Source organism: Macaca fascicularis, chromosome 12, assembly GCF_037993035.2.
Source record: "Macaca fascicularis isolate 582-1 chromosome 12, T2T-MFA8v1.1".
Taxonomy (NCBI): domain Eukaryota; kingdom Metazoa; phylum Chordata; class Mammalia; order Primates; family Cercopithecidae; genus Macaca; species Macaca fascicularis.
Genome location: NC_088386.1, coordinates 68,280,153 through 68,303,040, shown reverse-complemented (window position 1 = coordinate 68,303,040; position 22,888 = coordinate 68,280,153). Strand labels below are relative to the sequence as shown.

At 39.7% G+C, this 22,888-nt stretch overlaps 1 protein-coding gene across 3 annotated transcripts in view; it reads right to left on the bottom strand.

Annotated features, from left to right (window-relative positions):
* Positions 1 to 22,888, bottom strand: part of RAPGEF4 (Rap guanine nucleotide exchange factor 4) — a 309,548-nt gene that overhangs the window by 282,115 nt on the left and 4,545 nt on the right. The window lies entirely within an intron of this gene.

Below are 22,888 nucleotides of genomic sequence, written 5' to 3'. Positions count from 1 at the left end.
CATCACTGACATTCACCACTCAATTCTCATAACAGCATACTGGCCTTCATGGTCACACAGGTTTATTATTATCTCATTGTGTATCCCACAGTCACTCAGAACAGAGGCCTTGCAGGTCCACAGTCAGTATTTTACCATTGGCCCCACTCCCCACTTCCCTATGTGTTTATCAGCTAAGATAGCAGGTCCATGTAAATGCAAAGATGTTCACTCCCAAGGTTATACCACGTGATTCCTATCTGTGACCTTGTATTAGGCAGTGACATGGTCCAAATACAAGGCTGGGATATAGGAAGGCCAAAGCCAGGGAGATAAAAGTTGTTGCTCAACCGCCAGGTGTGTCCACTGTTGGCCACCTCTTCTTCTGTCCTCTGTCTCTAACTGGCGACAAACGCAGCCCCAATCCCAGACAGAAGGCCTCATATAGACAAGCTCAGCCTTTGGGGTTCCAAAAAATTAATAATTACCAGGTGAAGAGGCAGAGTGAGAATAAGGACTGAGTAGAAGTGATGCCCTTGATCAAAGAAATTTTTTTCCAACCACTTTTGGGACTCCATAAGGAGCATAGATCTCAGTGATATATATGTGATTCTCTTCTCAGTCTGGCAAAAGAAACAGTGGAGGCCAGGGTGGGGCAGTCTGTATCTCAGGAAGGGATCTTGCATGTGGAGTAGCTGGATTACTGGAGAGGGAAGGTTGCTGGATAGGAGTCAGGAAGCGGAAGGAGCTGTACCTGCTTATCAACTAACATCCTTCTTGTATACCAAGTGGGTAATTTAAGAGTATTATTGAGGGGCTTTTAAAAAGATGGAATTCTGGTGCATAGTGGAAAGTAGCATGTTTGTTTTTTGTTTGTTTGTTTGAGACGGAGTCTCACTCTATTGCCCAGGCTGGAGTGCCATGGCACGATTTCAGCTCACTGCAACCTCTGCCTCTTGGGTTCAAGTAATTCTCCTGCCTCAGCCTCCTGAGTAGCTGGGATTACAGGCGCTCATTATCATGCTTGGCTAATTTTTATATTTTAGTAAAGACGGGTTTTACCATGTTGGCCAGGCTGGTCTTGAACTCCTGACCTCATGATCCACCCACCTCAGCCTCCCAAAGTGCTGGGATTACAGGCGTGAGCCACCACGCCCAGCCAAAAGCAGCACTTTTTTTAAGGATAGTGGAAACGGGAGGGCGCTTGCATTGAGAGTTACCCATTCTAGCACCCACTGATCTCCTCGTGCATTTCTGTTTTGCAAGTTATGCAACTTTAATTCAATCTCCTTTCTTCTGTGCTTCATATGTTTACTCTTTCCATGTTCCTTCTTTCTCCCTGATATTCCAAGATTCCTTCTTTTCTCATTTCCTTTCTGTTTCAGGAACTTCTTTTAGTAATTCTTCTTGGCTAGGACTACTAGTCACAACTCCTCTTAGTTTTTCTTCATCTGGAGACAACTTGGTTTCCCCTTCATTCCTGAAGGATATTTTCACTGGGTATAGAATTCTGGGCTGACAATTCTTTTTTTTCCACACTTGAAAAATGTTCCACTTCAGGCCAGGCACAGTGGCTCATGCCTGTAATTCCAGCATTTTGGGAGGCCGAGGCAGGCAGATCATCTGAGGTCAGGAGTTTGAGACCAACCTGACCAACATGGAGAAACTCTGTCTCTACTACAAATACAAAATTAGCCGGGCATGGTGACACGCACCTGTAATCCCATCTACTCAGGAGGCTGAGCCAGGAGAATCACTTGAACCCAGGGAACAGAGGTTGCGGTGAGCTGAGATCAGGCCATTGTACTCCAACCTGGGCAACAAGAGCAAAACTCTGTCTCAAAAAAAAGAAAGAAGCATGTTCTACTTCATTCTGGGCTCCATGGATTCTGATGAGAAAAGCCACTGTCATTCTCATGGTTTTTTCCCTATAGGTAAGGTGTCATTTCTCTCTTGCTGCTTTTAAGTATGTTTTCTTTATGTTTAGTTTTCAGTAGTTTGATTATGTGTCTTGGTGTGGATTTATTCGGGTTTTCATATTTAGGATTCTCTCCCTCTAGGATTCCAAAGATAATGAATGTTAGATCTCACCACTGTTATTTTTTATTCAGTCCATCTTCTCTCTGTTGTTCAAATTGGGTAACTTATATTGTTCTATCTTCAAGTTCACTATTTCTTTCCTCTGTCTTCTCCACTCTGTTGTCAAACCATCCGTTCACTTTTTTTTTTTTTTTTTTGAGATGGAGTCTCACTCTGTTGCCCAGGCTGGAGTGCACTGGCACAATCTTGGCTCACTGCAAGCTCCGCCTCCGGGTTCATGCCATTCTCCTGCCTCAGCCTACCAAGTAGCTGGGACTACAGGTGCCCACCACCACGCCCAGCTAATTTTTTGTATTTTTAGTAGAGACGGGGTTTCACCATGTTAGCCAAGATGGTCTCGATCTCCTGACTTCGTGATCTGCCCACCTCGGCCTCCCAAAGTGCTGGGATTACAGTCATGAGCCACCGCGCCTGGCCTCCATTCACTTTTAAATTTCAGTTATTGTATTTTTCAGTTCTAAAATTTCCATTTCTTTCGTCTTTATTTCTTGTATTTTTTTACTAAGGCTTTCTATTCTTTGCTTAAACATTCTGTTTTTTCATATGCTGTAAGCGTGTTCATAATTGCTCGGTGGAGTATTTTTATGATGATGCCTTTAAAATCTAGGAGTAAAGAGCTGGTTCATCACAACCAAGCAAGGATGGATGATTAGGCTCCTCATTTGGTCTTTGCTGATGGGGGTGGAGGTAAGCCTGTGGTTTCTTCTGTCGTGTTTGCATAGTAGAGCAGTTATCTGAAAGTTTTCTATTTCTCTAGGCTTCTATTTTCCTTGTTTTATGGCTACAAAGAGTAGGCTTTTCTTGGGGCATTTTTTTGCCTGTGCCCATTGGTGTTTCTGGGTAGCTGTCAACACCCAGCCTGGGATATATGAGGCAAAAAGAAAACTCAAGGAACTCACCACTGTGTCCTTCAGATAGAGAGGCCCCTAGCCAGTCTGCCTTTTCTCTCTGCCTTTTAGAGTCTCTTTTGTTTGTTTGTTTGTTTGTTTGTTTGTTTATATATAATGTCCAGGGTTTAGAACTGTACTTAGCAGGAAGAACAGGGAGAACTAGTCCACTCCATCTTGTCCAGAATGAGAAATCTATAGTTGTCTTTTTGGCAGCAGTTTTGCTTAGGTAAACTGTGTACTTACAATGTCACAACTACCATATGTACCAAAAGCAAGTATGCACAAACCAGAAACTCATTTACAGAAGCATACTATCTCCTAAGAGGATATGTTTCCAGGGACATGGCAACCAATGAGCCATATGTTGTTTATTTGGTAATCACTTGACAACTCTGGCTTTATTGATAATATCACTTCTGAGTTTCACAGCAGCTCGCATGCCTCAGCTGTGATCGTTTGCTTCCTTGCTGTTCAGTATTCATCATAGTGATGTTGACTCTGTTCTTTTCCCGTCTGTTATGGAGAAATAACATCCTAATTTCATAATTGCGTCCATGTCATCCACCCCCATGCCCTCTGCATCTCCATACCTTGATTTTTCATCTTCCCTTACCTGGACTTTCCCACTTAGCTGCATTCCCATTAAATGATCTCACTCTAACCTAGGTCACAGGCTATGCATTTGCCCTGCACCTTGTATGCAAGATCTTTTATTTTCGTTTTTAGTACTTCCAGCTTCTTTACAACACCATTTGAAGACCTGGCACAGAGTCTGCAATCAGTCCAACTGACAACCACATTGGAGAAATAGACCTACTAGCCATATCACCTGTAAGAAATAAAACTTCAAATGCAACCCCAGATTGTGGTCTTTCTTCTTCCTGATGTTTTGTCAACATGACACAATCTGTCTGAATATTTGAAAACATCTTCACTTGCCTTTCAAAACACGGTCGACATTCCCTTTATCTTCTTCCTACTTCACTGGTCATTCCCATGCAGCTTCTTTTGCTAGTTACTCCCTTTCCTTCTGAACTCCTCTCTTTCAATGCTCACTTTTTTGGTATTCTCCCATCTCATGGCTTTAAATGTCATCTATGTATTAATGATCCCCAAATGTGTATCTTTAGCTCAGACCTCTCTCCCAAACTCCAGAGGCATATATCCAATTTCACACCTAACATCTCCAATTGAATGTCTAATAGGTATCTCAAACCCAATATGTCCAAAATTGAACTCTCCCTCTTATCTACAGCCTTCCCCATCATAACAGATGACCCACAATCCTCCTAACGACCCAGCCCAAAACCCTTAGAATTATCCTTGACTCTTCTTTCCCATACACTTCCACATTCAATTCATAAGCACATCCTATTGGTTCTACCTCCAGAAAGCATCCTACTGCTTCTCATTATCTTCACTGCTGTTCCCCTGATCCAAGCCACCATCAGCTTTCACCTAGATTATTGAAATAGCTTCCTCATAGCTCTCCCTTCTTCCACCATTGTCCCCCTTCCCCTAGCATCTTCTCAACGTTGCAGTCATAGTGATCTTTTGAAAATGTAAGCCAGATTATATCATTCCTCAGTTCAAAAACCTTCATGGCTGCCTATTTCACTCAGAGTAAAACCCAAGATCTTTACAACAGCTGTCAAGTCCCTACGTGATCTGCCCTCATTCTCTGTCTCACTTCCTCTCCTACCCTTTCCCTTGTTCACTTCACCCTGGCCACAGTGGCCTCCTTACCATCCCTCAAACAACCTACACACGTACCCACACCAGGGCCTTTGCACTGGTTGTTCCCATTGCCAGGAATTCTTATCCTAAACATATGCTTGGTTAAACTCCTCCGCCTCTTTGCTCAAATCACTGTCCCAGTGAACGCTATTCTGCTTACCCTATTTAATATTACAGTCTCCACCCACTGGCACTCCTGATTTTTTACTGGACTCTATTTGTTTTGGGGGTTTCTTTTTTTTCCAAAATGTATATTGCCTTCAAACATAAGATATAATTTATTTATTATGTTTATGATTTATTATCTATTTCCTTTGTTAGAATGTAAGCTCCATGACAGCAAGAGTCTTTTGGTTTGTTCAATTATAAATTCTAAGCACCTAGAACATGTTTCTTTGGCACTCAATAAATATTTGTTAAATGCAGGAATTAATCTCATTACAGTAATGCCTCAACTATTCAGAGGATATTTGTCTGGAAATCTCAGTTATTAAAGCAATCACTGGAGTGAGATCATGTAGCAAGTAAGTTTACAAAGGATTTGTGAAACCAAAATCAAGGCCCCAAATACCAAAAACTCTGACATTCATACACGTAACTCACAGGAGAACTACCCAGAGGGCAAATACATGCGCTTGTATTATACATACAGCTCCAATAAATTTAGTTACCTGGATTTGAAATTCAAAGGATTAGAAGCAATATATTATGTTTGTGCAAGGGAAGAAGATAGGATGAAAACCTAAAGGGCAGGCAAGGAGTGACAGCTTCTCAGTAGTACGGAAGAGACAGATGAATAAAACAAAAGCAGGCAGAACTTTAAAAACAGCACTGGGGACATCTGGTATTAAAACAGATAATCCACATACTTCAAAATCATAAATCACAGAGGTACAGGATGCTAATTTATGTTCAATATACTGAGCCTCAATCATCAAATAAAAGAAAAATTATACTCAGTATGCTTTAGAAAAGCAGTCATATTAAATATTCTGACAGAATTACTAAATAATGGCAAGTTTAAAGGATTAATTGGGATAAACTTGTATGAAATTAATTTCTCTATGATGCTAGATTACTGAAGACTCACTGAAAATAGCTACACTATTTGGCTTTCAGCCATTTGTTTATTGCTGCAGATCCACAAACTAATCTTGTATTCCAAAATAGAGCACATTCCAATCAACTCTAAAATCTCAGCAGGTTTCTGAACTCTGGGTAAATTTAGGTTCTTATAATTTCAAAACCATATATAGAAAATTCTCAATTGGCCAAAATGCTTGGGAAATGGTCCATCCCAGGTAAGTGTGTTAGGATTAGGGTTAGGTTAGAAGGCACACATCTGGACAATACGACTTCAAAGAGTCACCAGGCAGATATACAACTCTGTGAGTTTCACTCTGATTTCCTTTGAGTTAAGGCTTTTACTTCACTAGGAATTCTTTATTTGAACTACAGTCATTTCTGCAAGGGATAGCACATTAAATTATTTAACACATTAGCTCAGATTACTTTATTAAAGGTTAGGAAATTTGGGACTGCAAGGTCCTGAACAAATAGATGCAAGGTGTAGTGCCCTACCATCCTGTGACTACCTCCAGGTGTGGGAAGCAAGGTGTCTGTCCTACTTCTTTTATTTAAGACATTAGCCTACAAGAGAAGTACAAGACAGGGCTGAGGAAGAAGTCAAGAGGACTCCTGTCCAAGGAGTCTAGACACAAAAGGGAGACTAGATACAGTCAACTAGGGATATGACAGGTATGGCAGAATAGGTATGGAAGATTAAGTGGGTTGAAAATGGCTCCTGGAGGCTCACCCACAGTGGTGAGGGCTGTGTGAAAGCTAAGAGTGGGAGCTGACTGTTATCCTATCAGCCCCAGGGCATTCGAGGTCTCCAAAGTGTGTGTGCAAAGGCTAGGCAGTACAGAAAGGCAGCAGAGGGCCAAGGGAAAGGGCAGTGCAGCACCCAGGGCACCTTTCCATTTTGCTTGAGGTCCCTCCTCAACTCAGAATTAAGGCCACCCTTCTTTGGTGTTAAAATTATTTCTAAACTGGACTGGCTAACTTTACTGTCCTAGTAAATACTATCTACCAAACAATATTTGAGCCTTAATCAGTTATCAGCAGAGTCCTATAGAAATAGGTGAGTGATATGAAGCAGGGTTGGAACTATCATATCCTAAGACATACACTGCTCATTTTTTTAAAAAACTAGCTTTTATTGACAGGAGAGGGGTAGGCATGGCTACAAAAGGCTGGCAAGAGGGAGTCTTAGAGAGATTGAGTAGTTCTGCATCTTGAGTATGGTGGTAGTTACATGAGTCTACACAGTGATTACAACACAGTGATTACATTACATAGAACTATACACACACATGTGTGCACCTGAGTGCACACAGAATTGGTAAAACCTGAATAAATTCTGTGGACTTTACTGACGCCGATTTCCTAGTTTTGACATTGTACTGTAGAATGGTTATGTAAGAGTTACTCTTTGGGGTGAAGATTACATGGGACCTCCCTGTACATGTTTTTGCAACTTCCTGTGAATCTGTAAGTATTTAAAAATAAATAGTTTTTAGGCCAGGTGCAATGGCTGACGCCTGTAATCCCAGCACTTTGGGAGGCCGAGGTGGGCAGACCACCTGAGGTCAGGAGTTCGAGACGAGCCTGGCCAACATGGTGAAATCCCGTCTCTACTAAAAATACAAAAATAGTAGCTGGGCATGGTGGTGCACACCAGTAATCCCAGCTACTTGGGAGGCTGAGGCAGGAAAATCACTTGAACTGAAAGGCGGAGGTTGCAGTGAGCCGAGATTGTGCCACTGCACTCCAGCCTGGGTGACAAGAGTGAAACTTCATCTCAAATAAATAAATAAACCGTTTTTAAAAGACAATTTTTAAATTATTGTTACTAGCTCAATTTGTGTTACTTTTCTATCTAAAATCTCAAGGGGCTGAATTTAGTAAGATTTTAATTATGTCACTAAACCGTTCCTCTTTGGTCATTTAATCTTACCTAAAGGGACTAATGTTAGATGTTTATAGGTCCTGAGTTAAAGAGTTTCTGTATGGGGCCAATAGAATATGAACCTCAACTTCTTGTCAAAAGTCTGCTTTCATCACCATAATGTAGCCCGATGTCAGCAAGCACATCCCAGAGTATTCCTCAGTGTTCTACAGCCGCGTATTGTCTTATCTTTATGGTGATGTCCAGAGATCTGAGGATTTTTTTCAAAAGATTTAACTTGACATTTCCAAATTTTTTCTCATTTAAGCCCTTTTTTCCTTGCCCTATCTGCTAATATTCCAAGGAACACACTTGAAACACTTACAGTGGAAAAGGACTAGGGTTCCAATTCCCCGGTGGTCCCTAGCACTTAGTAGCTATGTGACCCTGGATGAGTAATTTAACTTTTCCAGATCTCAAATTCCTTATTTCTAAAATATCAAAAATATCAGCTTCTTACTGTCTTTATGAAAAGTAATCTTAAAATATGTATCAAAAACCTTAAATTGCTTCACACACATTAACTAATTTTAGTTCTATAGATATCTCTTCATCCTAAGTATCTAAAACACAAGAAATTTTTAATATAAAAGATTATTCCATTATTTATAACAGCAACAATCATTTTCAAATGTCTTAGTTGTCCAACAATAAGGAAAAACTTAAGCCACATGATCTGTATGATTTCAGCCAACACAAATAATATTTATAAAGAACTGTTAATAACCTGGGAAATGATCATCCTATAAAGTTCATTTTAAAAGGTATAAAGTCATAAAGTTCAAGCTCAAACATGTTAAAAAACACTCACACAAAAAAATACTGCAGGAAAATACACTAAAAATGTTAAGACCTGTTATTCCGGGTGATAGAGTTTATAGAAATAAATTAATAATTATAAGCCAGAAATTATTTTATTTGGTCCAATTACAACATAGTTTAAATCAGAGTCTGTAACTTTTCACAAGCTCCTGCCACTTTCCTCCTGGGAAGGAGAAAGATATGTCAACACACGTTTATTGGTAACACTCTCAGAAAGAAGCTGGTGTGTGTATGTGTGCGGTGTGTATGTGGGGAAGGTGTGTGTGTGTACACACACACTGTCATGTCTCAGATGCAATCTAGCAGCAACCCTCATAAACCGAAAGAGGAAGGAATGTGCTGGTAGCAACTATGTCACATGTCACTTATTTTAAAAAGAGTCACAGTGCTGTCTCAGATACCTGGTTTAGCATCTAAAGATTAGTAAGCTTTAAAAAAAAAAAAGTTTTCCTTTTCCCCTATAATTTCCCTCATTACTAATTTTTTATTTCTAAATCTTTTCAATCTCTACAATGTCAATCCTATGAAATCAAAGCCCCATCAATGAAGCTTCTTTCCTATATAATCATATAAATAAGTAGAATTCAGTACATAAAATCAATTGTATACCTGTGTTGCTTTTCTCAATTCAAAAGAAATACATTCAAATATATTCTATTTGTAGAGGTATTCTTATGTGGCAGAATTTGACCACAAAACTCTTTATAGGCAGATAAAAATCAATTATAGGTAAATTTAAAAAAAAGAAAATCAAGGTTAGTTCAACTAAAATGAAAAGAAGAACAGCTCTCTTTTAAATAATTTTCTAGTTTTTAAAAAAGCATTCCATTTTGTTGTTTTTATTTTATTATTGTTCACTCTCCCTTCTCACCAATACCTACATTATTTCCCTAAAGGTGATTAATCATATATACATTTTAAAATTATTTCAGTTTTGCAAATTGATCACTTTATGATTATATTTCAAATAAAACAAGACTAGGGTTAAGTAATGTCCACTTTTGATTCCTATAAGTTCCTCCAAGAAGCAGTTTCATTGCTCACTTCTCCTATGGATATTTAGGATTAGGACTTCCAATCACAGAGACAAAAATATATTAATCATCTGAACACAAAGGGGTCTTCAAAATTAGAATTGCTTTGATATCCATGACCTGTTAAATGTTGAATTCTAAAATGAACCTCTAAAGTTAAGATAAATATCCAGTGAAGTGCTGAAAAGGTAAGAAGCAAAGCAACAGAGATAATGTAAAATTCAATTGAAGAACAGATAAGGTTCATTCACAAGCTAATAATGTACAGCTACAGCGCAAGGAGATAAAAGAGCATAATAAAATTATATTCTATTCACATTCAACCAGTTGGACATCCAGATTTGGCTATGCCTTATAGATGAAGCTCCCTCCTTATGGTTCCCTTGGTATGTTCTATAGCTGCACACTTTTGTGTCAGTAGAAGGCTCCCTTATTTATGCTCTGATGATTTACATAATTAAACAAGGATGGCTAATCTAGGTTTTAAAATTATTTTTGGTAAATAGAATGTAAAACCTGGCTACTAACTAGATAGCTCTAACTCTACAACCTAGACCTTCAAACACCATCAGGGAATATTTATAAGTCTGATGTACATATGGTGCCCTAACATCACAACAGAGACTTATTATTCTCAAGTTACCTTCAGTTTTTGACATGAAAAAGGTTTAAAACACACTGCTATATCACTGAATTCATCTATGAATAAAATATGATAAGAATTCAATACAAAAGCATGATCAAAAGGCAGATGGTGGAATAACAGCAAAGAAATCCTTCAAATGAGAAACTGTTGGAATTTCTAGGTATCCAGGACCACTTTCTTGCTCAAGCACATTTGCCTTGGAGGCCTGGCTAAGATATTGATCCAACAGAGGTACCCGACACATTCATCACTGGTGAAATTAAACTGGTTAAATACAAAAACCAAAATTCCATGGGTAGGATGGGAATGAGGATACCACCATGCTGTAATCACTAGCATCCATGATCAAAAGCACGCAAACAGTATCTTTACAATCCCACTTAAATGATAGTACCTTCCCTGGTCTGAATGGTAGTCATCATTTCTTTCTTTTCCCTGAAAATTATTATCAGAAAAAACTAAAGTGAAATGTAATTTTCACACCTTTAAGGCATAATAACATTTAAAGGGTAAACCAAAATTCCAAAAGGACTTCATTTATCCCTTTCATTGTTTTGTGAAGTTACTTGTCTATTACATCAACAAAAGCAATTAATAGTAGTCTATGGGTACTTTCCAAAAAAAAAAAGCCTTGTTACCAAACAAAAGGCCAGTGCTGCATTGATTCAGCCTGTGTTTGCACCACAGGCACTAACTAGCCTCTGTTCTCTAACACACCTCATCCACCTATTTAGTAAAGTCTGGGTTACACTGATCTGAATTCAAACTAGGTGACCTCTCAGTTCATCCAAGGTCTTTGGTCAAATGTCGCTTCTACAGAAAGACCTCTCTGACCACCCTCTCTAAGATAACACTACCCCCTAGTCTCTTCCTCTTTTCTCTGCTTGATTTGCCTTCACTGCCCTTATCACTGCCTGACACAGTAGTAGTACAGTTATGTCTGTATTTGTTTACCGTCTGTTCCTCTATCTCCATATTCTCTTACCTTTGGCTTCACAGCATTTATTACCATCTAACTTCTCCTATTATGTTACCACTGTATTCCTTACCAGCTAGAACAGCATCTAGCACATATTAGGTACTCAATAAATCATTTTTTGAAGACTGAATGAATGAATGAATGTCTTCCCACCTAGTATTTCAATTCGTGAAGTCAGGGCCTTTGACAGTTTTTCTAACTAATGTATACCCAGCAAGAGTGACTGGCACACGGTAAGCAGAAAGTACAATCTCTAAACGAATGAGTGAATGACAGTAGGAAAGTAAATTATCACAATCAGATCCTTTCTCTACAACACATTTAGGTGGGGGAAGGTGGAAGACAGTATGAGGCAGGTAGAAGAGTGACAAAAGGAATGGCAAGGGACACTGAATATGGAACTTTTCTATATTCCAAGTTTCTTTAAAGAGTTGATAAAGAAAACATGTAAAATTCAAGAACCCATCTTTTGCTGTGACAAGTCCGATGAATAACTAATGACTGCACAGCAAAGAGTCAATACAATAAAAAAGTCAACCTATAAAATGGGAGAAAATATTTGCAAAAGATATATCTGATAAAGGGTTAATATTCAAAATACATAAGGAACTCCTACAATTTGATAATAAAAAAACAAGTAACCTGACTTTTTTAATGGGCAAAACACCTGAATAGACATTTTTCCAAAGAAGACAAACAAATGACCAACAGGTGTATGAAAAGGTGCTTAACATTACTAATCATCAGAGAAATATGAATCAAAACTGCAAAGAAAAACAATGTCACACCTATTAGAATCGCTATTACCAGAAAGACATAAAATAACAAGTATCATTGAGGATGTGGAGAAAAGGGAACCCCTGTGTACTGTTGGTGGGAATGTGATATGGTTTGACTGTGTCCTCACCCAAATCTCATCTTGAATTGTAGCTCCCATAATCCCCATATGTTGCGGGAGGGGACCTGGTGGGAGATAACTGAATCATGGGAGCAGTTTCCCCCCCATACTGTTCTCATGGTAGTGGATAAGTCTCACAAGATCTGATGGTTTTATAAGGGGAAAAAAAAAACCCTTTTGCTTGGTTCTAATTTTCTCTCTTGCCTGCCACCAATATAAGATGTGCCTTTCACCTTCTGCCATGATTGGGAGGCCTCCCCAGCCACATGGAACTGTGAGTCCATTAAACCTTTTCTTCTTTGTAAATTAACCAGTCTTGGGTATGTCTTTATTAGCAGCATAAAAACAGACTAATACAGTAAATTGGTACCAGGAGAGTGGGGTGCTGCTGAAAAGATACCCGAAAATGTGGAAGCGACTTTGGAACTGGGTAACAGACAGAAGTTGCAACAGTTTGTAGGGCTCAAAAGAAGAGAGGAAAATGTGAGAAAGTTTGGAACTCCCTAGAGACTTGTTGAATGGCTTTGACCAAAATGTTGATAATGATATGGACACTGAAATCAAGGCTGATGTGGTCTCAGAAGGAGATGAGGAACTTGTTGGGAACTGGAGTAAAGGTGACTCTTGCTATGTTTTAGCAAAGGAACTGGTGGCATTTTGCCCCTGCCCTAGAGATTTGTGGAACTTTGAATTTGAGGGAGATGATTTAGGGTATCTGGCAGAAGAAATTTCAAAGTGGAAAAGCATTCAAGAGGTGACTTGGGTGGTGATAAAAGCATTCAGTTTTAAAAAGGAAACAGAGCATAAAAGTTCGGGAAATTTGCAGCCTGCAATAGAAAAGAAAAGCCCATTTTCTGAGGAGAAATTCAAGCTGGCTGCAGAAATTTGCATAAGTAATGAGGAATCAAATATTAATCAGCAAGACAATGGAGAAAAAGTCTCCAGGGCATGTCACAGACCTTTGCAGCAGCCTCTCCCATCACAGGCCCAGAGGCCGAGGAGGAAAAAATTGTTTCCTGTGCTGGGCCCAGGGTCCCCTGCTGTGTGCAGCCCACAGACTTGGTGCCCTTCGTCCCAGCCATATCAACCGCTCTATCCATGATTAAAAGGGGTCAAGGTACAGCTTAGGCCAAATCTTCAGAGGGTGCAAGCCCCCAGCCTTGGCAGCTTCCCCATGGTGTTGAGCCTGCAGGTGTGCAGAAGTTAAGAACTGAGGTTTGGAAATTTCCTCCTAGATTTTGCAGGATGTATGGAAATGCCTGGATGTCCAGGCAGAAGCTTGCTGCAGGGGCAGGGTCTCATGGAGAACCCCTGCTAGGGCAGTGCAAAAGGGAAATGTGGGATTGAAGCCCCCACACAGAGTCAATATTGGGTCACTGCCTAGCAGAGCTGTGAGAAGAGGGCCACTGTCCTCCAAACCCCAGAACGGTAGATCCACCAACAGCTTGCACTATGTGCCTGGAAAAGCCACAGACACTCAACACCAGCCCCTGAAAGAAGCTGGGAGGGAGGCTGTACCCTGCAAAGCCACAGGGGCCAGGCTGCCCAAGACCATGGGAACCCACCTCTTGCATCAGCGTGACCTGGATGTGAGATGTGGAGTCAAAAGAGATCATTGTGGAGTCTTAAGATTTGACTGCCCCACTGGATTCTGGACTTATATGCAGCCTGTGCCTCCTTTGTTTTGGCCAAATTCTCCCATTCAGAATGGCTGTATTTATCCAATGCCTGTAACCCCATTGTATCTAGGAAGTAAGTAACCTGCTTTTGATTTCACAGCCTCATAGGCAGAAGGGACTTGTCTTGTCTCAGATGAGACTTTGGACTATGGACCTTTCAGTTAATGCTGAAATGAGTTAAGACTAGGGGACTGTTGGGAAGGCATGACTGATTTTGAAATATGAGGACATGAGATTTTGGAGGGGACAGGGCAGAATGATATGGTTTGGCTGTGCCCCCACCCAAATCTTCTTGAATTGTAGCTCCCATAATTCCCTTGTATTGTCGGAGGGGACCTGGCGGGAGATAATTGAATCATGAGGGCCGCTTCCCCAATACTGTTCTTGTGGTAGTGGATAAGTCTCATGAGATCTGATGGTATTATAAAGGGAAACCCCTTTCACTTGGTTCTCATTCTGTCCCTTGCCTGCCACCAAAGTAAGACATGCCTTTCACCTTCTGCCATGATTATAAGGCCTCCCCAGATACATGGAACTATGAGTCCATTAAACCTCTTTTTCTTCATAAATTACCCCGTCTCGGGTATGTCTTTCTCAGCAGCATGAAAACAGATTAATATAGAATGTAAATTAGTACATTATTGAAAACCTTATGGAGGTTCCTCAAAATTAAGATTAGAACTACTTTACGATGCAGCAAGCCCATGTCTGGGTACATATCCAAAGGAAATGAAATGAGTATCTTGAAGAGATATCTGGGTTTCTCTGTTTATTGCAGCATTATTCACAATAACAAAGATAAGGAAACAACCTAATGTTTGTTGACAGATTAATGGAAAAAGAAAACGTGGTGTATATATACACAATGAATATTATTATATTATTAAGTCTTAAACATAAAGGAAACCTTGGTATTTGCAACAACACGGATGAACCTAAAGGACAGTACACGAAGTGAAACAAGCCAGGTACAGAAAGACTAATACTGCATGATCTTACTTATATACAGAATCTAAAATACTCAAACTCCTAGAAGCAGAGAATAGAAGATGATTGCCGGGAGCTGAAGGGAGGAGGAAATGGGGAGATATTGGTCAAGGGGTACAAAGTTTCAGTTATGGGAGATAAATAAATTCTGGGCTCGACACAGTTGCTCCTGCCTATAATTCCAGCACTTTGGGAGGCCAAGGTGGGAGGACTGCTTAAGCCCAGGGGTTTGAGCAGCCTGAGCAACACAGTGAGACCACGTCTCTACTAAAAATAAAAAATTTGCCAGCATGGTGGTAGGTGCCTATAGTCCCAGCTACTCAGGAAGCCAAGGCAGAAGGATCACTTGAGCCCAGGAATTCAAAGCTACAGTTAGCTATGATTGTACCACTGCACTCCAGCCTGGGTGACAGAGTGAGACCCTACCTCAAAAAATAAAATTAAAAGATGAATACATTCAGGAGATCTAATGTGCAACAATGTTAACATAGTTAACAATACTGTATTTCAAACTTAAAATTTGCTAAGACAGTAGATCTTAAGTGTTCTCACCACACACACATACTAGGTAACTATACGAGGTGATGAATATGTTAATTAGCTTGATTGTGGCAATAAGTTCACGATGTATACATATATCAAAGCAACAAGTCATACATCTTAAAGATACACAATTTTTACTTGTCAATTGTGCCTTAATGAAGATGAAAAATTAATAGCTAGAAGAATAAGGCTGTTCTAAGGCTGCCCCAAATACAAGGGAAAACATTAATGCCTTCGTTTGGGGTTTAAACAGAATTGAAATTTCATATAATAGCAAGAATCAAATTACTAAGTTTTGAGTAATATCTCCTTCCCATCAAAGATCTTTTCTATTTGTTTTCAACATCTCAATTATTAAGTCTTTTCTAAGGGCCTATAAAAATTATTTTTCTGTTTAATTAAGGGGGCGGTTCTTGAGCTTTTCACCAATTTATAAGTCATATTTCTGGCCAGGTGCAGTGGCTTAAGCCTGTAATCCCAGCACTTTGGGAGGCCGAGGTGGGCAAATCGCCCGAGGTCAGGAGTTCAAGACCAGCCTGGCCAACATGGTGAAACCCTGTCTCTACTAAAAATACAAAAATTAGCCAGGCGCGGTGGCAGGCGCCTGTAATCCCAGCTACTAGGGAGGCTGGGGCAGAAGAATCGCTTGAACCTGGGAGGCGGAGGTTGCAGTGAGCCAAGATCATGCCACTGCACTCTAGACTGGATGACAGAGTAAGACTCTGTCTCAAAAAAAAAAAAAAAAAAAGTAATATTTCTATACAGCAAGTCATCCTATTTGATATGCTTACATTGTACAATCAATTTAATTCAATAAAAGTGTTTTTAGAAAATTATTTCACCACAGATAAGCATTTTAAGATTACTCCAGTGGAATTAGCATATGTCCCTTGGTTTCCACAGTTGTAATTAGAGGGGCTATGTTCTGTAGCATTACTTGTGGGCTCTTGACCACCATTTGTCTATTTGTGAGAGTGGCACCAATATTCCTCCTTGAGAATACACCCTTGCCCCCACATCCTCACAGAGGAGATGGACCACCATTAAGGCATACATTCTTGTTTGGCTACAAAATGATACACGAAATGAAATAAAGCAATGGAATATAAAGGTCAAATGATAGCCAAACAGAAATGTAATTTTCCCCCAGTTTGGCTGACACCAAAGTCTTATTACTATTCATTCAGCCAACAACACAGAATAGAATGATTCCAGGTATTTATCGGAAAATATTACTTCAAAGTCATTGCAACCCAATCATAATCATTATTAATGGCTCAAATGTGAAAAAAATAATATTTATAGCTGATTTCCAGTAAGAAAAACAATCCATCTATTTCTAAAATATACTAAAATATTTTATTGGATTAAATCAGATCACCAGAAAACTATATATTGGCCCCCTCGCAGAATTACCCTTTCTTAATGTTTCTTTAGAATTATGCCATATTGAAAGAGCCTATGAAACTCACTGCTGAATCACTGTTGGAATGTTGTTGAGGATACCGTTCAACACATTGCAAAGTATCTTCTTGAGGCTGAGGGAGTCAAGAGGTCCCAGCATCAGCTTGATTAATTGTTCTTCTCCAGCAGAAATAGTTTAAGTTTATAAACACTGAACAAAAGAATACCTGTGTTTCCTTCTTTGTGTTGAAAATGAGAAATTGCAGCTGAAATGCTTATATTAGTAAAGAAGAAAAGTTAAAATTAAACAACTAAGTTTCCACTTTAAGAAGCCAGAAAAAGAATAAGTTAAACCCAAAGTAAGGAGGGAAAAGGAAAAAAACAATGAGCAAAAATCAATAAATTTCTCAAAGAACAAAGTAAATCAACTAAAAGTTCATTCTTTTAAAATATTAACAAAATTGAGAAGCTCCTAGTAAGAATGAATTTAAAAAAAAGAGACACAAATTACCAATATGGGATACAAAGGACAGAACAACACTACATATCCTAATGGCGTTAAAAGGATTATAAGGAATACTATGAACAACTCTACATCAATAAATTTGATAACTTAGATGAAATGCACAAACTCCTTAAAATAACTTATCAAAACTGACATGAAAAGAAACAGAAAATATGAATAGGCCTCTATTACAGAGTTTGAATTTGTCATTAAAAAGTTTTTCATATAGAAAATTCCTGGCCCAGATATCCTTAAGACATTTGTAAGATAAATAGCATTGATCTTATATAAGTTCATTTAAAAATAGAGGGAAAAAATAGGAAAAAAAAGGAAATGTTTCTTGATTCATTTGATGAGGCCAGAATAATCCTGATACTAAAATAAGAAAAGAAAGTTAGGCCGGGCGCGGTGGCTCAAGCCTGTAATCCCAGCACTTTGGGAGGCCGAGGCGGGCGGATCACAAGGTCAGGAGATCAAGACCATCCTGGCTAACACGGTGAAACCCCGTCTCTACTAAAAAATACAAAAAACTAGCCGGGCGAGGTGGCGGGCGCCTGTAGTCCCAGCTACTTGGGAGGCTGAGGCAGGAGAATGGCGTGAACCCGGGAGGCGGAGGCTGCAGTGAGCTGAGATCCGGCCACTGCACTCCAGCCTGGGTGACAGAGCAAGACTCCGTCTTAAAAAAAAAAAAAAAAAAAAAAAAAAAAAGAAAGTTATAGGCTAATATCCCTCATGAACTGACATGAAAGTAACATTAATAAAATATTAGTAAGTTGAATAAATTAATATATAAAAAATATAATGCATGTTGACAAAGTAGTATATATTCTAGGAAGGCAACGTTGGCTTAACATTTGAAATTCAGTCAATGTAAATTCACTATATTTACAGAATGAAAGAGAAAAATAATATAATCATCTCAATAATTTCAGAAAAGGGAATTTGCTTAAAAAAAAAAACAACTACATGAAAGACAACTAACGTGGCAAAATAGCAAACTATTTTTTATAAGATCATAACCAAAACAAGAGCATCCATTCTCATCCTTTCTATTCAATTTTGTCCTGGCATTCCTGGCAAATGCAATAAGGGAAGAAAAATAAATAATAGAAGACATAAAAATCAGAAAAAATAAGTAAAACTGCCAGTGTTCACATTTAAGATTGTCTACAGGGAAAATCCCAATGAATCTATAAAGTAACCACTAGAACCAAATAACTTGCCCAAAATTACACCATCAATAAAATTTAAACTGGGGTTTGAGCCTATATAATCTGACTCCTAAATTTTTAACTTCTACATTTTCTCTCTAGAGATGACCATGCAACGTTTGCATTAGCTCACACACCTCGACATAGCCATTACTGTAGGCATTGGGAATCTCATTTGAAGATGTGAAAACAGAGATTCAGAAAGATTAATAACTTGGTCAAGATCACATAGCTAGAGGGTAGAGGTGACAGAATTTGAATCCAGGTCTGGCTGATCCTAAGACAAAGTTGATTTGAGGATATCATGTTTTCCAGACTGGAAACAGAAAATGGGGAGATCCAGATGCTAAGGCCCTGAAATAAAAGTGGAATATAAAAGCCAAGACAATTATTGACTGGTTAGATGTGGAAAAGGACATAGGAAAGGGAAAATGCAGATAACTTCAAAGTTCTGAGAATGAGGAAGTCACGACATCATAAATAAAATAGTAAAGCAAGAAGGAGAAACTAATGGGGAGCAGGGCTACAAAAGATGAGGTCAACTTTAGACAAGTATCAATCTGTTAGGTTAGAGATCATTTTGATGGTGAATGATAGAACACCAAAGAATGCTTTAGAGAAATGGGGCTTTTTTTCTTCACAAAACAAAAATCTGAAGGTGGGTAACTACCGATCTGGGTTCAACAGGAGGACAAAGTCAGAACCGGAGGCTCTGTGTTTCTCTGGACACTTCCTCCTGGGATTACAAGATGGCTGCCACAGGCCCAGGCCTCCGGTAGTAACTCCAGGCAGAAAGAAGAGAGGAAGGGGGAATCAAATACATGGGTAAAGCAAGAGCTCCCCTGGAAACCTCTAGTAGACTTCTGCTATGTCTCATTGGCCAGACAGCGTCACATGGAAACCTCACCTGAAGAGAGATTGGGAAAATAAGTATGTTGTTTTTCCAGCCTCTATAGCAGAGGTAGGTGAAGGAAAACAATGTCTGCCCCACAAAAGATTAATGGGATATTCATGTGGGAATATCCAACAGACAGACAAAAATACATCTGGTCTAGAAGATAAGCCACAGATACGGAGTTTAAGGAATCTGCACAGTTACAGCAAAGGAAACAGATGAGCGCTCCAAGAAAGAGCTGGCACGGAGAGAAAAGAGAAGAGTGGCAGCACTTTGTTTTTCTTTTGGGGCTGGGGAAGCAAGCGGGTGCACACGGATGCAGCTGAGTCAACACGCCAGGACTGTCCGCCTCCGCTCATCAGCCAGATTGTTTTCTGTCAGATGTTCAGCTGGATCTCACTGTCTCCCTCCCCACCCAGTTCTTCCCATCCTCTTTCTCTTCCCTCAGTCTCTCAGTACTCCTAGGGCAGTCTCTCCCTCATCTGTGACGTGAAAGTACTGGAGGAAAAACCCACTCTCATTGACCACTGTTGAGGATGCACAAAGATGGTTTTATTCTGACTGAAGAAAAACTAGTTGCATGGGGGCTGAGGAGGTGGTGTAGGACAATAAGCAGCTACCATGAGAGGGCCATAAAATCTTCCAAGCTCATGGGAAATTCCAACAAAATGTATCTGCCAGTCCCACCCTCACAGGAGGGGCCAGAAATCCATTTGAGAGAACTCCATTAAGACAAAGAGGCTGGATTTGCTTTGCTAAGCACCACTTTTCCTCTGAAGACTCTTTCCAGCTCCCAGGCTGTGTGCAGGAGACCAGGCAGCAAGGCCAAGGGTGTGGACTAAGCACACCAATCCTACATGTATCCCCAGTCTGAGGGAGTCCAGGTCTGGCTAAACTTTCCTTTCCTAATAGACTAAAGCAAGTAAAATCAGCACCACAGAATTTAACCCTAATTACATATGAGGTTGTATTGTTCTCGAATTACTCCAAATATATATGTCATGTGCTCCCATGTATTTGGGGCCACAGTGAAATGTTCCCCGATAAACTGCAAATAGATAGTTGCCAAGCATTAAACTTTAAAAACAATAAATTGTTAACATTATGAAAAGAGATCACTTGATATTATATACCTCATTATGGAAATATATAACACTTCTGTGATGCATTCTTAACAAAAAGTCAAACTCTAGACCCAAATACCAATTTACAGGAAATACAGGGGGCAAAGGAACATGTTTTAAAAAACTGCATGGAGGTACAATGAAAATTCAGACTGAAAAAAACAACAACCCAGTTTCTTCAAGAAATGTATTATAAGGAAGAAAAAGAGAGAAAGAGAGAACCCAGACCTACAGACATATCAACTAAATGCAACTTATTTAGCTCTTGATACAAACACACTGCAAAAAAGAAAGTTATGAGGTAAATGGGGACATTTGAACACTGACTGAAAAATTGATTATATTAGAGAACTAATGTCAAGTTGTTTAATGTGTGTGATATTGTTCTCTTAATAAAAAGTCACTACCTTTTAGAGACATATACTAAAATGTTTACAGATGAAATATGTGGAATTTGCTTGAAAATAATCCTGGGGGGAGTGGGGAGTGCGTGGGGGTATAAACAAAACAAGGTTGGCTGGAAGTTGATGATGTTGGAGTAGGGGAAGGGGTGGCATAAATCATACTGGCTGGACACAGTGGCTTAAGCCTATAGTCCCAGCACTTTGGGAGGCCAAGGCAGGAAGATCACTTCAGCCCAACAGTTTGAGACCAGCCTGGGTAACATAGGGAGACTCCATCTCTATAAGAAATTTTTTTTAATTAGCCAGGCATGGAGACGCACGTCTGTGTTCCCAGCTACTCAGAAAGCCGAGACAGGAGGATCGCTTAAACCCAGGAGGTCAAGCATGCAATGAGCCATGATCAAACCACTGCCTTCCAGCCTGGGTGACAGAGTGACCCTGTCTAAAAACACACGCACACACAAACAAAAAGAATTAAGAATCATACTGCTATTTCTTTTTTTTGTATATTTTGATTTTTTTTCCATAATAAAAAGATGTTCTTTTTAAAAAAAAAAAAAAAAAGTGGGGGGAGGATTTAAGGAGGAAAAACAGATTAGATTAGAGCTATGCAGAGTCATTTTTAAAAAGTATTCACATTAGCCAAAAAACATAGAAGAAGCAACAGAGGAAGATGTTCCTTCCCCAGCACAGGGTCCAGTGCCAAGGCCTTCCTACAGGGTTGCAGAGGCCATCATCCCTGAGGAGAAGGACCTCTGTGGCCATCTCGCCCTGGGCCTATTGGCACGTTCTCTAGTCAGGGCACTGCACTGAAGCTGAAGATAAAATGATGAATAAAATATAGGGTCTAAAGTCAAGTGATGTGAAAAGAGAACTAAGCAGGCCATTACAATGGAGTTGGACTTGTGTTATGTCATGACAGAGTGAGACCAAAGTGCGCTGTGGGAGCACAGGCAATGGTGATGTGACTGGAAAAGGTGGCAGCCACACTGTCCTGGACGATTCCCAGAACTACCTTCTCATTATCATCCAATTCCCAGGCTCTGTTGCTCCAGGAAGAGGATGTACTCTTATACAGGTCAGAAGATGTAAGCATCCTGACCTCCTGGCAGCTTGGCTTCTCATTGTAAATGCAGAAAACGGACTTCTGAGAATAATTGGATTTCCCATATGGCTTACTTAGAAGAAGAATACATTAGCCAAAGGACATGAGTGTCCACTTCTCTGATGTGACAGATCTTATTGTCAAATTAATAAACCGTCTTTCTGGCTTTTACAGTCTCTGAGAGTCTGGTACCTGTGTATCTGTCGCTGAAAGATGTATTAATTTTTGATGTGCTAACAAGTCAGGATTCTGAGATTGCAAGACCAGCCTGAGCCCTGGAGGATGTACCGGGGTAATGTCATCCCCTGGGACCTGGCTAGTAGATACCAGCCTCCTCCAGGGACTCCCTTCTGCTCTGTGTGCTTCTTTGATCCTCGGTATTTCTCAAGGGTGGACCCATGTCTGATGCTTCTTTGATATCTGAGTCATCTTCTCTCACCATGTGTGCTACAAAGCATTTTGGTTCTTAACAAATTTGTCCCTTGACTTCTTTCACTCTCAACCTAATCAAAATAACTAACATAATATCTATCTGGGGGCAAGTCAGATGGAAACTGTCCCTGGAGCATTTTTAAACTGAAATATGAATACTTAAAAAAATTCATCTGCTGCCTTTGAAAGATCACAACCTTTTGAATAACCATGCTAACTTCATCGTCTGCTTTGGCTGTGATAGCCAGTGTTCCTCAAATAAGCCAATCAACTGAGGACCTTTCTCCAACTTATACTTCTAATTAAAGAACAAGAAACCAAACACTGTGAACTCCTTTCCAAATGAAGACAATTTCTTTCATCTCCAGTGGTTTCACTGTCAATCACTTAGATAGGTTCTTTCATCTATAACAAAAGATGGCAAACTTTTTCTGTAAGGTCCACATAGTAAATATTTCAAGCTCTGTGGGTCCACAGTCTCCATTGCAGCTACTCAGCTCTGCC